Source organism: Sarcophilus harrisii, chromosome 3, assembly GCF_902635505.1.
Source record: "Sarcophilus harrisii chromosome 3, mSarHar1.11, whole genome shotgun sequence".
NCBI lineage: Eukaryota > Metazoa > Chordata > Mammalia > Dasyuromorphia > Dasyuridae > Sarcophilus > Sarcophilus harrisii.
This window is the reverse complement of record NC_045428.1, coordinates 582,908,315-582,924,432: the sequence shown is the minus strand read 5'-3', so window position 1 is coordinate 582,924,432 and position 16,118 is coordinate 582,908,315. Positions and strand designations below refer to the sequence as shown.

At 41.3% G+C, this 16,118-nt stretch overlaps 1 protein-coding gene across 1 annotated transcript in view; it reads left to right on the top strand.

Moving 5' to 3' along the window:
• PRDM16 (PR/SET domain 16) overlaps positions 1-16,118 on the top strand; it is a 111,299-nt gene that overhangs the window by 3,947 nt on the left and 91,234 nt on the right. The gene's annotated exons all lie outside the window — the stretch shown is intronic.

Sequence of the window (16,118 nt, the reverse complement as noted above, 5' to 3'; positions counted from 1 at the left end):
TATACACAATAATGTCTACTATGTTTATTTAAATATTTTATATGTATGTAAATTTATATATATTTATATATGTGTGTGTGTATACATATATATGGTGCTTCTTGAAATACCATAATTGTCAATACATTTTAAAATGTATTAAAGTGTTATTTCATATAAAATATATATACACAATATGTTTATACAATATGTAGTATATTCTAATACATAATAATAACTATATTAAATAATATAATCATTAATATATTCTAGACTGGGTTGTTGAACATCCACAAAGGTAGCACAGAGTCAGCATAACTTTATCAAAAACAGCTCACACTACTCTTATTTCCTTTTTTGGCACAATCAGCTAATAGGTAAATAAGGACAAAGCTGTAGAATATTTATAGATCCATGGCACAGAGGCTAGAGTGCTGGATCTGGAATCAGGAAGATCTAAATTCAAATTCAACCTCAGATACTTATTAGCTGTGTAACCTCTAGCTACCTCAGTTTTCTCAACTGTAAAAGGGGCATATTAATAGCACCTACCTCCCACAGTTGTAAGAATTCAATGAGATAATTTTAAAGATATTATCAAAGTAGATACTTATCAAATATTTGTTTACTTCTCCCCCACTTTAAAAACCTGAGCTTGGCTTTGTGTTCCTTAACATGATTTGGACAAAAACATAGGAAACATATTTATCAAATGACATAAAATTAGGAGGCATAATTTACACACTGGATGTTCGAGTCAGGATCCAAATAGATTGTGACAGACTAGAGTATTGGGATGAATCTAATAAGGTGAGATTTAAGGGGGATTTGTGTAAATTCTTATACTTGGGCCTAAGAAATCAACTTTACAAGACCAATATTGGGAAAGCACAATTCAGCAGAAGTTTATCCGATGAGGCCATGGGAATGTTGGTGAATACAAGCTCAATTTGAGTCAATAATGGGGCATGACAGCGAGTTCAAAAAAATGTCAATGGGATCTTAGAACACATTATGAGAGCTATAACGTCCCAGAACAAGGAGATGATTGTGCTTTTGTGATCTGACTTTGTCAGACCACCTTTAGAGTGTTATATTCTTTTTGAAGCACCATTTTTAAGAAGGAAATTGATAAGCTAGAGTATCCAGAGGGATGGTAACAACAATGGTGAAAGGTATTATGGGGATGTTATATTAGAACCAGTTGGAGGAACCAGGGATATTGCCAAGGACTAAGGCACAAATTATCATCTAACAGGCAATGCAGTCCACATAAATACATCAAATAAATCAAATAAAATCATCTCAAAAAGCAGGTCTTTGAAAGGAAAACATTTGTTTTCCTATCTTTTTATAGGTTCTCGAGCAAAAGCCTACTCCCTTCACTGAACTTTATTTTCCTCTTCTGTAAAATGAATTGATTGATCAATTGAATTAATCAAAAAGATTGATCTAATCATTCCTGAGGCCATGGTGAGACAGAGCAAGTCTGTTCTAATGCTAGAAATCTCAGCACTAGAAGGAACCCTTTGAGGATATTTAGTCCTACCAAGTGTGGGAATCCCTTGGTGAAAGAATTTAATGATTTAGCTAAGGCTGAACAGGTAGTAAGTAGGGGGATGGAATTTGTTTTTGCTCTTTTGTTGAGGCAATTGGGGTTAAGGGACTTGCCCAGGGTCACACAGCTGGGAAGTGTTAAGTATCTGAGATTACATTTGAACTCGGGTCCTCCTGACTTCAGGACTGGTGCTCTATCTACTGTGCCACTTAGTTTCTCAGGAAGATGAAATTTAAACAGAAGTTTCAAATCAAGAATTCTTTCCATGGTACCAATCATGTTACCTCCATTAGGATACCTTGATTGATAGAGAGCTCACTATTTGATAAAGCAGTCCATCATCTCCCCATCTCCACTAATGAGTCTCCTAGGATGTGTACAATTTAATACATTTCTGCTCATTCTCATATCCTTTCAAACTGATCTATTACCTAAATTTAACTTTCCATCTCCTACTTCTGTGTATTTGCTTAAGCTGTCCCCTGTTCCTGGAATGCCCTCCCTCCTCATCAGTGCTGAGCCCCTTGGGGTTAGGTTGGTCTAACAGAATCCAGTTCTCTGGGATTCAGGAAATTCTGGATTGATTGATTCCTTCATTTGCTTCTGGATGCAAGAGTCTCTGTTTTGATCACCAATTTTCCAATTTATTCCTGATGGGCCAGGGCTCCAGATGGTGGCTGTTGATGAATGCCTAAGTAGGAGACAAATAGCAGATGTTTCCAGTGCTGGACTAGACACTTTTTAGGAGAAAATTCAGCCTGATTTGGATCTGCTCTGCCCCCCTCCACTCCCAATACAGAACAGGAAGGAGAATTGAGGAGAGTTTGGGGATCAGAGTTTGCACGCGTCTGTATTCAAGTTACACAAAAGGTCATGCGACCTCGTTTCTGATGGAGGCAGGCAGTGGACCACATCTGACAGGGCTCTGTTATTTTCTTCTAATTTTTTTTCTTTTTGGGGTTCTACTGTCTACTATTTAAATCAGTAAAGTGTAAGTCACATTAAACAGGGGAAACACGAGAGGTAGTTGAGATAGGTGCTTGCCATCAGCCCCAAACTCATCTTCTGTTTTGACATTTTAACTTTCTGGCATTGTGTAGAATGATTAGATGTTGCTGTAAGCAAGTCCCTTCACTCTCTGTCCCTTTAGAACACAGAAAATAATGAAAAAAGAAGTGAGCAAGAGAGGTAGGAAAGGAAGAATGGAAAAGAAAAAGAGAAAAAAATGAAGAGAGAAAGGGATAGAAAAAGCAGAGGGAACCAGAAAAAGAGAAAAGATGGAGAGAAGGATGAACAGAGTGAAATAAGAATATAGGAGGAGAAAAGAAGAATTAAAGAGAGGTGAGGAAAGAGAGTGATGGGGGAAAAAAAGAAAATGAGAGAGAAAAGAAGAGAATGGAACGAGGAAGAGAGAATGATAGAAAAAAAAGGAAAAGGAAAGCCAAAGATGGGAAAAGAAAAGGGAAAAGGAGAGGCTAGGGAGAAGTGTAGAGAAAGAGGAGGGAAGAAGCAGGATAGAGCAAGAAGTTGAAAGAAAGTAATAGGAGCAGAAGAAATGAGAATAAGAGAAAGGCAAGATAGGAAGAAAAGAGGAAGGCAGGAGATAGGGAGTACCAAAAAAGGAGGAGGAGGAACAGAGAGAGGGCAAAGAAGGACAGAGGACCATAAGAAAGGAGGATCAGAGATTGTGAAAGATACTGAGGAAAACAGCTAAGGAATAATCACTACACCAAGATGATTGGGGATCTTCTGAAAGGGTTGGATGGTACATGATAGGTCTACATATTTAAGCAAGGAAATAAATGTTATTTTCCCCATCTCCACCCTCCACTAGAATAACAGTGGAGATTGATTTTTATCAAGAGATTTGAGTTTCTCTTCCTTGTTCTTCCATCCATGTTGTTCGGTCATGTATGTCCTGTTGGATTTCTCCATTCAAACTGGTTGGTGGTTCCAAAGCTGTTGACAGGCACTGCCCACTTTACTGCCCCCTGCCTTGACTCTCCTGCCACTTACCTTTATGTGAGAGTAGTTAGATGGTGAGATAGGATGCTGGTATGGTTTGATCCCTTTAGTTTACTAAAAAAGAGAGAGTCCAACCTGTATGACCTATACAGGTGGGAGAGAGGAGAATGTCCACCCCAAGGAAAGTACAGACTCTAGATGGATAGAAAATAGCTCCAATTAGAGCCCTCTCCAAACAGCTTTGTTCTCTCTCCCTCACTTGCCAATACACAGACATCACATGTCAGGCAACTAGCTTCAGCTGAGGGAGTTACTTTCCTAAAAGTGCCCTTCTGACATTCTCTCTCTCTCTCTCTCTCTCTCTCTCTCTCTCTCTCTCTCTCTCTCTCTTTCACTCTCTTTCTCTTCTTTCTTCTTGTTCTTATTGTTCTTGTTCTTCTTGTTGTTCTTGTTGTTGTTCTTCTTTCCCTCCAACCTTTACCCATTCTTCCCCACCATCCACCAAGCACATAAGGATCCAACCACACTGGTCAGCCTTGCCATAGTCCCTTCATCCACTTGGCATTGTGATGACCCTTTCCCCTCTTTCACGTTTCTCATTAACTCTTGTCCAGATCACCAGGAAGCCCCCTTAATGAAGGCAGCAGGCTAGATTTATGAGTTCACCCAGGCTCCGTGTCCACACATGGACAGAGGTGTTTCTCTAGATGCCTTCTTTTCCCCCCACCTCGTTCCATTGCAAGAATGGACTTTCTGTTTCAGCTACTTGTGAAAGCCATAAATTGTAGGGTGTTTTTTTTGATGGAGGGGGGAGGGAAAGAAACACAAAACTTCATGCTTCCAGCTTATTGCTCTAAATCAGCTTGTGGGTCATTAAAAAGAAGGGGGTCGAGGATAGAAGGGAGGGCAAAGGGAGGGAAATCTCCTTCTGGCTCCTGCCAAATAAAATTCATATGTTGGCCAAGTTGTCAGAGACCGATCCTTGCAAAGTTTGGGATGAGAAGGTTTATGGCACTCTTAGCTTCTGGGGAATGGTGTTAGAGCAAAAGGACGCTGGGCCGGCCCACGATGGCCAACTCCTGGCTGGTCTGTTTCCCTGAGCGAGCACACTAGGAATCCATTAGGCTAACTGACGACAGATCCCTCAGCATTCCAGCCTGTACAGAACACCTCTGATGGGGCCAAACGCTGGACCGAGCCCACGGATATGTGAAAGAAACAGCCTAGTGCAGCGGCCACAAATGAGAAGAGCAGGAAACCTCAAATGATGTGCAAAAAAAATTGTAAAGGTTAAGATAATTTTTCCATCACTTGAGCTTCATAACTCAGCATTTCTGATGTTGGTGAATTATGAAGCTGGGGGAGCTGGGGTGTGGGAAGAGAAGGGAGGGGGGCACAGGGTCTACCCTAGATCAGTGAGGCTTTGGAGATCCAAACTGGCACCCCGTTCAGCTGAACAGGGGAGAGGGAAGAAACATGAGCCCTGAAACAGGCCGGCAATTTCCTCTGGCGGCTGTTGGAAAGGAGCTTCTGGAACCCAGAGCCCTCCTCTCAGGGCAGCTCACTGAGGGAAAAGGAGCTTGGATGTCTGTTCTAAAGCCCTCTAGAAGTCAGCGTGGAACTCGAGGGAGACTCAGACTGATTCAGGCCTGAGTTTCTGTTAGCCTAGCCCTCCACTGCACTTGTCAGGGAAATGATCAAGGCAAAAATCCTCCAGAGGGAAAAGAGCTAACAGTGGGGGGTGTGGCATTAGAAGCCTGGATTTGTTGTCAAAGCCCTGGGTTTGAATTCAACACCTGACATCTCTGGGCCTCTGTATAATGAAAATGGACTCGGAGGTCTGAAGCCTATAACCCCATTCCCCAGGTAGCACAATATCCTTGCAAGTTCTGTAACCCTGGACAAACCACTTAACCACTATCTGCCTCAATTTCCCCATCTATAAAAAGAATAGGTATGACAAGCTGTCAAATAAGGTGCCCATCAACTCTGAATTGGAATCAAGTATTAAATGGAGATGGATGCTTAGTTTAAGTGACTTTAAGCAGTGATCTTCCCAATTCAATATATGGAAATCAAGCCAGGCCATATAGTTTTGGTTCTCTCATCTTTCTTTCTTTCCAGGAATCAATTCAATTCAAAATCAAGTGCCTACTAAATGTGAGGCAAGAGGACTTAGGTGGAACAGTAGATAGAATTCCAAGCATCAAGTCAGGAAGACTCATCTTCCTAAGTTTAAATTTAACTTCAGACACTAATTAGATGGGTGACTCTGGACAAGTCCCTTCACCCTGTTTGCCTCTGTTTTCTCATCTGTAAAAATGAGCTAGAGAAGGAAAAGGCAAACCACTCCAATATCTTTGCCAAGAAAATCCCAAATGGGGTCCCGATGAATGCGAGGCGATTGAAATGACTGAACAACAAAAACGTATTTAGCCTGTGCTAAGTACAGGATTTACAGGGTATAAATATAGTCACCTCTGCCATCTAGGACCTTTAGATGTGGCACAATTTGGGTCCCCTGAACAGCAGATACCGAAAACCACTTGATACAATGAATTTGGAAGCAAGAGAGTTGACACCTGAACAACTTCAGGCTATTTCCTTCTCTCTGGAGTTCATTTTCCTCATTCATAAAATGAGGCTGTTGGGCTCGCTAACACCTGAACTCCCTTCCTGCCAGCTCCTAGTCCATAATCCTGTGGATCTGACACAGTAGCAAGAAATACATTTATTCAGCTGAGCAGGGAAGGCTCCGACCTCCACAGGGCTCCCCACTTGGCCGTTGCCTTTAGATTGTGGTTTTCCTTCCTCCCGTTGACCATAAGTAAGTGAGAGCATCTGAGCGCCATATAAGCCAGGGTCAGGAACAGCTCTGGCATGCCTCCATCTCCTCAGCCTTGACCTTGCTGTGCCCTTAAAGAGGCTGGGATGAAAGAACCGGGAAAACCAGTTTGTGCTCAGTAAGATATTGTCTACACCTTTGCTCAAAGTCTCCTTGCAATTTTTGCACGGTCCAAATCATTTCTGTGTATGTTTTCTCTTCTTCATATCATTCAAGAATTCAATTTGATAAATATTTGCTAGACACTTACTATTCAGAGCTACTCTATTTCACACCTGGCACAAGTTGTCCCTAAGCCTGGAATGTGCTCTCTCCTTGAGCCGACCTCCCAGAATTCCTAGCTTCCACCTCCTAGTCAAGCCTTTTCCTGATACCTCTAGTTCCTGAACTAGCAGTCAGGAAGTACTGGGTTCAAATTCTATTTCTAGTATTAGTGTCTTCAGCCAAATGACCTCACTCTTTGGAGACTGAATTTCATCACTGGTAAAATCAGAACAATCATAGCACTTGTATCACAAGGTCATTGTAAGAATTAAGTGAGATCATTCCTGCATTTGCTCATTGTAGTAGTTTTTTTGCATATATCAAGCAATTAGCAAGCATTGATTACTCAAAAGAATGATAATGCTATGGTAGACTTCGAAGAGGATCAAAAGGGCTGGAAGAGATAAAGCCTATCATAGTCCCCCATCTATAAATCAATTAGAAGCAAGGGAAGGGAAAAGAGTCTTGTGGTTCTGTGTTTTGGAATTAGTCTCCATAGAATGCTTGTGGCCATTTGCTGTAAAAGAAATGGGAATGGGAATAGAAATGAAGTTGGAAGAGGACCACTAACAAGGCTAGACATGGTCTTTGGCAGGGAAGCAGGACAAGGGAATCACAGAGTCTTTGTGGCAGAATGAAGAGAATCTGAATGATTTTGAGGATCTCGTTCACCCAGAGGACTTATTTCAAGTCCCAGCTCAGTGACTCTTTGACCTGGAGTAAATCATTTACACAAGTTAACTCATACCTCAGTTTCCTCACAGATAAGTTGAAGATAATAACATTTGTACTAGTAATCCTATAGATCTAAGTGTTACAGAAATGTGAGTTGAAATTAATAATAGCAAATGAAATAATGCACATAAAGGACTTTATAATTTCTAAAGCAATGGGAGAGAATGGGAATGCCTATAAAGGATTTTTATCATTTCTCAAGCATTATCTAAATGTCAGTTTGTATTATTTTCAGCATCACTGCTTTTTCATTCTTCCTCTGTGGCGCTCAAATACAAGTGGTCTGAAGACAAGTCACTATAGCATATGATTTTTGTCTAATCTTCTGTGGAGTGTTGAGCCATTGGACAATATGACTGCTTGGTTGTGGTTGAATTACGGTATTGGGATGTAAACAATTCTTCATCTTTGGGATAACTTTTGGAACAGAGAGAAAGACAAGGGTGATGTATACCATACCTTATTTCTACTCTGTTGCATTTCTTCTATTAACTTTCTCCATTTAGGAACTATCCCAATGCACATAGTTTGACTAATATGGGTTCTCATTGTTACAACAACAATTTACCACACAGTGATGACCTTTTTCTGGCTCAATATTATGACTGGATGACTGAAATCATGGTTCTATCTGCTTTAATTCTCTGGTTCAAGTACATTTTATCAGTAGAATTCTTGAGACTATTTTGACATGTCTTTGGACTAAAGGGATTAGCATCCATTACTTTAGAGATGGGAGCAAGATTTGGGCATATATTTCTAGCCTCTGATTATATCTTTATAGGTTTCTAAAAGATGGTAAATGTTATCCCTGTAGGGATGTATTGTAATTTCTACCATTTCCTGGAACAATATTCATCAGTCAAATTATGGGGTCTTTGATGCTAACTTTTTCAGTAATTTCTAGTAATTCTGAATCTTTCACAAAACTCTCCATTATTGCAAAGCATAAACAAATAAGAAGAATAGGACTAAAGACTAGATATGATTTTCTTTTATTTTATTTCATGGAAATTTCTTCTACAATACAAGTTATTCAATTCTTGCACAACATATACACTGAAGAGACTTGCCCAGAATTGAACCTGATATAAGGAAGGAAGACCTGAATTCAGGCACAAACTATCTATCTATATGAACCTAAGCAAGCCACTTTAATCTTTGTCTGCCTCAGTTTCCTTACTTGTAAAATGGAAAGAATCATAGAAACTTATCTCCCAGTGTTGTGGTGAGGATGAGATAATCTAAAGTTCTTTGCAGACCTTAAAACCTATGTAAATTTGAGCTATCATCATCGTTATGTGATTTGCCCAGAGTCATAGAGTTAGCATGCGTCAGAACTGTGACTTGAACGTAGGTCTTCCTGACTCAGAGATCAGTTCTCTAGTCACTATGCCTTATGGCCTCTATCATTAATATTTTTATTATATCAAATTATAAAATATAATTTATATATTTAAATATTACATATAAATAAAAATAAAATTAAAATTAAAATTAAATAAAAATTATATCAAAATATAAAATATAAGGGACAGCTAGGTGACTAAATGGTTAGAGCACTTGGCTTAGAATCAGGAAGACTTATCATCCTGAGTTTAAATATAGCTTCTAAGACTAGCTAGACAAGTCGCTTCATCCTGTTTGCCTCAGTTTCCTCATCTGGAAAATGAGCTGGAAAAGGAAATGGCAAACCACTCCAGTATCTCTGATGAGAAAACCCCCAAATGGAATCACGAAGAATCGGTCATAACTAAAACAACCCAACGACAACAACAATAAGACACAATGTCACATGAATACTATAGAATTACATTGCAATACCTCACATATCTATATCACTTTAAGATTGAAACATTCCCTATACACAGTATTTCACTGGATCCCAGTGACAACTTTGTGATATCGATGCTCTTCTTTTCCCCATTTTTTCCTGTTGGACTAAGTGTAAGATTTCTTTAGTATAGTGAATCCCAGGGAAGCAATTCCTTTTACAAGTGCAGATTTGCCCCTACTCTGCCATCTTAGTCTCGGAGAATCTCCTTTCTGTGCATTAAAAATGACATGTCTAGGGCTGGCAGCATCTGTATGTTAGAAATGTGTTGAACCTGAGGCTTCCTGGCAGCGAGGTCAGCTCTTTATACATTACATCATGCTGCTTTTCATCCCCATTTTACAGCTGGAAGAACTGAGATTCAGTTCCTTGAGGCCCTTGAGGTCATGTCACTAAGAAGGGTCTGAGGGAGAATTTGAATACGGGTTTTCTGGATCCAAATCCAGAGCTCTAGTCACTGATAGGATGGAAGCAATTAAGAGTGTTTGAGAGAGGAAAGGGGGAAGGGGAGGGAGAGGAGAGGAGGGGAGAGAAGAGGAGAGGAAGGAAGAGGAGAGAAGGGGAGGGAAGGGAAGAAGAGGAGGAAAGGAAGAAGAGATACTATTTGGGGGGGAAGGAAGGAATATAAATTGGACTACATGATGTCTGAGGTCCTTCTCAATTCGAGAATTCTAAGATTCTAGATTGCAGAATAATGGGATCAGACTTTGGCTTCTTTACTTACCACCTTTGCCAAACTGCCTCATTTTTCTGAGACTCAGTTTCCTCATCTATAAAATGAGCATAATAATAGCACCCACCTGCCAGGGTGGTTGTGAGGATCGATTATGTAATTATGTAAACTGCATTGTAAACTTTAAAGTATCCTAAGATGCAATAAGATTGTATTGTTATCATTACAAGTTACTGACTCTCTGGTACCCAAGTTGAACAAAATGACCCTTAAAGTCCCTCCAAGCTCTATGATCCTAGGCATTCTGGGCATTTTGGCTGCATGTGATAGAGAAGAGTGCTGGAGGTCTGCTTCCCTCACAGAGCCAGCCCCTACCTCTGGGGAAGAAGTGAAAGAAAGAGCCAGATGTGGATCAGAGGAGGCTCAAGCAGCCATCTCCTCCTTGACCACCTCCCCAGGGCTCCTCCAGGAGGCAGATAAGTCTAAGTCTTGGCCAGAGTCCCTCAGTCAAGTCCCAGCTGATGCTGAGTATTCACAAGTGGCAGTTTTCAGATTTTTTCCCCTCCAGCTCACACCAGTAACCCCAGTAACCCCCGGGGGCTGCTGTGACTTGGGGTAAGGTGTCCCTTTCATCCTGGCAGAGGAACACAGCTCATGTGTGAGCGCATCAGTTCAAGGTGAAACTAACCACAGGTCTCTCTGTTGATATTCTCGGCTGATTTCCTGCAGAGCCTTAGCCCTGAGCGTAGGAGGTAGGGTGAGTACAGTAAAGAGGTGTCAGCCACAGAGTACAGGGGCGAAGGGACATCTCAGCTGCACAGCTGGTATATTCAGGGCTTGCGTCGCTGGAAGGCAGTGCCTTCTGCCCCCCTCTCCCCCAGCTGTGTGAACTTTTGCTCATCACACCAAACACTACCATCACTTCCTCATCTACCTAAACTCACCCCACTACCTGTTAATGTGATCAGGAATTGAAAAATCATAAAGCCAGAATTAAAAGGAAATTTAGATTCCATCGAATCTAACCCCATTCTTCCGCACAGAGGCAAAGAGGTAAAGTGACTTACCCAGGATCACATAACTAGCAAGTATTTGAATTAGGATTGAAACTCAGATCCTTCTAAAATCACATCAGGTATTCTATCCAACGAAACATGCTGCTTCTCAGGAGATACCCCTTGAACAAACCTCCATAGTATCTAAATTCCCACAATTTCTTTCTTTGGAGACTTATCTCCTCGCTCCAAATCCTCTCTCCATCCTCTCTCCATATCCCACTTTTAAGATCTAAGTGTTCAAAGAAAGATGATGTTGAGGGAAATGAGATCACATTTCCCTAGAGAGCAGGGAAATTGGGGGTCTTTATTTCCCCAACACTGTACCCACAAACAGACACACACAAGGTGTTTTATATATTCTTGTCCATTGCTAGTTAGATTTTCTAAGCCCCTAATATCACTACATGGATGCATGTGTCAGACTCTCTAGCAGAGAATTGGAAGCTCCAGCCCAGAGGGAGAAAGGAAGGGGTACTGAAGTCTTACATTTGGGTTTGATCATTCCAGTTCACACAATTCAGGATGGGAAAAGGTTCCGAGGGTTTCAGTGAACCACAGACTGAGTATGAATCAACAATCGGACATGATGATCAAGAATCTTATTCCAAACTTAGGCTACTGTAAGAGATTGGGATGAGACAGGTTAGAGTCCTACTCCCTATGCAGACAATGTCTGAATTCTGTACTTGGTTCTGGGTTCTTCAAGGAAGGATGAATGCCATAGATTGAGGATCTCAAAAAGGAGTGATCGTGAAGATGAAAGACCTTGTATCTAAAGACTACTTGAAAAATCAGGGAATGTGAAACTGGAGAGAAGGGGAGATTGAGGGTCACATGATAAAGATTGCCAAACATCTGGTGACATGGGTTCGCTAGGAGGGAGATCAGACTTTTACGTTTCCTTTTGGCCACAGAGCGAGATCAAGTAGGAGTGTCGAGTGAGAGGTGCGATGAAATTAGACTTACTGTAAGGAATAACATCCTTAGGATTATAACTATATGAAAGGGCTGATTCAGGAGCTAATCGAGTCTTACTCATTTAAGGTCTTCCATTGGGTGACCAGTCATTGGATAGAGTGCAAGAATGAGTCAAGTAGACATGAGTTCCAGCCCAGCCTCAGATACTTCCTGGCTGAGTGATCTGTTTCCTCATCTCCAAAATTAGAGTAGTAATCACACCTACTTCCTATGGTTGTAAGGATCAAACAAACTGTTCAAACTTTAAAGCGATGTGTAAACAAGAGCTATTTCTGTAGCTGTAATTGTTGTTCAGCTGGTCTGCCCTCCGAGCTCTTTTCTGGACTCTTGCGATTCTGGGATTTGGGGAAGAAAGAAGAAAGGTGAGATGAAAGGCGATGAAGACAAAGATTTTAAGGGTGAGGATTTTTCCATCCATGGGTCACTGCTGAAGCCGATTTCCCCGAAGCTCTCCATTTCTCTGGTTTTGGCATCAGGGTGTCTGACTTGTTCGGAAGAAGCCTCCTCCATCCCTCCCTCTTCCCCCCCACCCCCACCGTGGCCCATGATTGGCTTCACAGTTATATTGAACACATGCCCCCTCCATCCTGTTCAAATTGAGGTTTCTGCGGTTCCCAGATGTTTCTGCTTTAAGGAAGTGTGTCCTGATCAAAAGGGGGCGAGCCCTGACTCCCTCTGAGCACAGGACACAGAGATCAGAAGTGCTCTTTCTGGGCTGATTGGAATGGTGACCGAGATCCTTCCCAGCCTGATGGATGCTCGCCTCATCTCTGCCCTGCAGAAGGATTGAATCCAGGTGTGATTTCAGCTGGAACTTAAAATGGACATGACGGCTGTCTCCAAATATGGGAAGATATCTGTCATGTAGTGAAGCATTAGGGAAACAATGTGGTGTGGTGGATAGAACAGTGGACTCGGGAGTCCAAAACCCCAAGGATCAAATCCCACCTCCCACGCACTTCCAAGCTGTGTGATCATGGCCAATATCTCTGCTCTCTAGCTTTCTCATCTATAAAATGCAGGGAGCGGTTTTATGGAGCCTCAGAAGGCAAAACCAAAACTAGGAAGACAATTTCAGCTCGGTGGGAGGAAGACTCTGCCGTTAGAGCTGTCCAACAGTGCCATGGGCTAATTTCTAGGCTAGAGCCCCTTGTCCCTGGAAGCAAGCCATAGATGGAGAGTTGGAAGGACTTTCCAAGTCAAATCCAATCTTTGCCGTTCAAGCAGAATCCAAATGATAGCTTGAGAAAGTTGCCTTAGAAGCGATTCCAGCGTGGATGGGTGGAGGACTTGGACTGGATGGGTCCTTTCCAGCCCAGAGCCTTAGGATTCCGCATCAACAATTATACATCATGTTAGATGGATTAAATGGCCGTGGGTGGAGGAGACATTTCACTAAAAGGTCACTTAGTTTACTCTTCTGCTCTTAAATCGGTGGTTTTCAAAGTGTACCATGTCTAGTTTAATGAACCCTGGGAAGTCACAGCTATCTTTAGCATTGTTATCATAATTAAGTCAATAAATCAATAAATTAAGGACCTACTATGTGCCAGATATTGTTAAGCTCTAGGGATGCAAATACAAAAGAGAAAAAGTCTTTGGCTTCAAGGAGTTTATAATCCAATGGAGGAAGAAAATACATTTGAAGGGATGGATAAGGAAGGTACCCAGGGACTTATGGGGAAGGTCAGAAGAGGTGTAAAGTTGCCCAGCCAGGTAAGAAATGAAATGTTCTGAGTCAGAAAGTCCATGGCTCCACTCTACAGTTAGAAAGACTGAGATATTAATGAGAACCAAGGCTGATGGGTTCATTATCATCATCATCATTATTATCATCATGTATTTATTTTTATTTTTATTAATTATTACAATTAATTTTTATTTTACTATTATTATTTAATATGCTGCTATATGCATATTAATATGAATTAAACAAATTAAATAAATATTAAAGTAATTATTAATGATTAAGAATTCAGTGCTATTTTTATTATTCTTAATTATTAATGATCGGTGCTATTGTATTTTTCCTGAAATTTCCTCCTCATTACTTTGCCCTGTTAAGAGTCCCTACCCTCAAAATACTTACATTCTTTTTGTTTGGCTGGTTGATTTTTGCAAGGAAATTAAAGTTAAGGGACTTGCCCAGGGTCACACAGTCAGATCTTCCTGATTGCAAGGACTGGTGCTCTATCCATTGCACCATCTAGTTGCCTCAAGGTACTTACATTCTACAGGAGGTAGGACCAACTTTGTGGAAATAGCTTGGAAGGTCTGTGAGAATTTGGTTTTGGTGTTCTATTTTCTTCAGTCATTTTAGGGGACTTTAAACTGGCTCCTTGAAGACATGGACTTTGGGTATCCCAACGACTTATTCAGGTGGTTTAACATTTGTGCGATAACTTCTTCCACAGCTCATGGGGTTGCTCTTAGTATTATTTCTAATTTTGAAATGTCTTGAAGAGAGATGTTTCCTGACAACTTTGTGATGTCTTTGTGATTATCTCTTATATAAAATGTAATCCCGGGAGTCAGAAAGGCTCTTGAGTTCCTACACTGACTCAGACACTTACTAGCTGTGGTAAGTCACTTAATCACCCCATGACTCAATTTCCTCATCTGTCAAATGAAGGAATTCGATCTGATGGCCTCTCAAGTTCTTTCTGGTTGATCTCATCTTCCTTGACATCTATAGTTAACGACATGGCTGGAGTTCTTGGTCAGTGACTAAGAGAAGTCCACTACCCTTTCTCCTCCCCTCTCTCTATTAGCTTTCTTGCTGTTTCCTGGACTCTTTTCCTAATATTTCTGCTGTGCTTGAGTAGGAAAATTGAGCTAGTCGAGGGAGGAAGAGGAGATGTGGGCAATGTGAGCCCAGCCCACCAGGTTGCTCCCAGTGAGAACTGTGGCTTCTATTTCATAAGACAACAGATCCAATGGAAATCCTGCCCTGTGAACAGAGAGAGAAGCGAGATTTTTGACTCAAATCGGGCAGATTCTTGTAAATGGTGTGGCTCAGAGTTCCGGTTCTTACCCTGGCTGAGCAAGCTAGAACATTGCCATTCTCCCAGTTCCAGTTCCTTTAGCAGCCTGGTGTGAAAGGTTGAGCCTGGGGTGTCAAACGGTGACTTTCCTGTTTGAAGAAAATAAAAGTAATCACCCTAATGCTTGGTTCTCACACCTTCTCGCCTCAAACTCTTAGAGAGCCACCGAGAAATACCCCCCGGGCTTTGATATGTAGACACCTTTACCTTCAAATCCTTTCCTAAACCTCTAATTGTGAGATCAGTGTGCTTTCAGAAAATTCTAACCCAAGGCTCCAATCACTCACAACCATTTTGCCGGGAACTTGAAGTGGTTGTGGTTGTTACCCTGCCCTGTACTGTGATCTCAGTTTAGTTGGGGGGGGGGAGGGAGAGAAGAGAGAATCTTCATGGGTTCTTCAGTCTGGTTTCCTCTCTTTCCCACTCAATCCCGAGTCTTGAATAATCAAGTCAGATTTCCTATGGTTTCTACTGGATAATGTGTGAATGACAGGGTTAGATCCAATCTGGGTACCACATTATAAGATAAACTAAGTAGGGGGAAATCATCAATTAATCCTTCAACCTGCCCCCACACTTCCCTTCAGTCTCAAACCTTGTGCAATCATTTCCACTGGACTTAATGAATGTGTGAATAGTAGGGCTAGATGGAATAAGGGATTCTTTGGAATCTAGGTCCCATATTTCAAGAAAAATAAGGATAAACTAAACAACTTATGATGAAGGGTCGTGTTTTTGTCAGCCTTTGCATCCCCAATACTCAGCACACTACCTGGCAGTGCTTAATGAATTAATTAAGCTACCTAGTAAGTGCTTAAGAAATGCTTGTGGACCAGATGACTTGAACCCATTTTATCTTAGAATGAATTAAATGAGAATTAGAGGATATTAAGGAGAGAGAAAAGAAGAAGATGGGGTGGGAGGAGAAGGGCACAATTGCCAACTTTAGATACTTGGAAGACTATAAAAGGGAATGGACTTATTATGTTTAGCCCCAAAGGGCAGAACTAAAAACAAGGGGCCAAAGTTGCTGATAAAAAGAACAAAATAAAAGAAAAATGAGGTATGGTTTCGTGAAAGTGAACAATGAGAGCTGTCTCAGAATGCAACAAGTGATGGTGGGAGGTGAGATGAGAAGGTAGGAGGAAGAGGCCCTCGTGGAGAGTCTTCAAGCAAAGGCTAGTT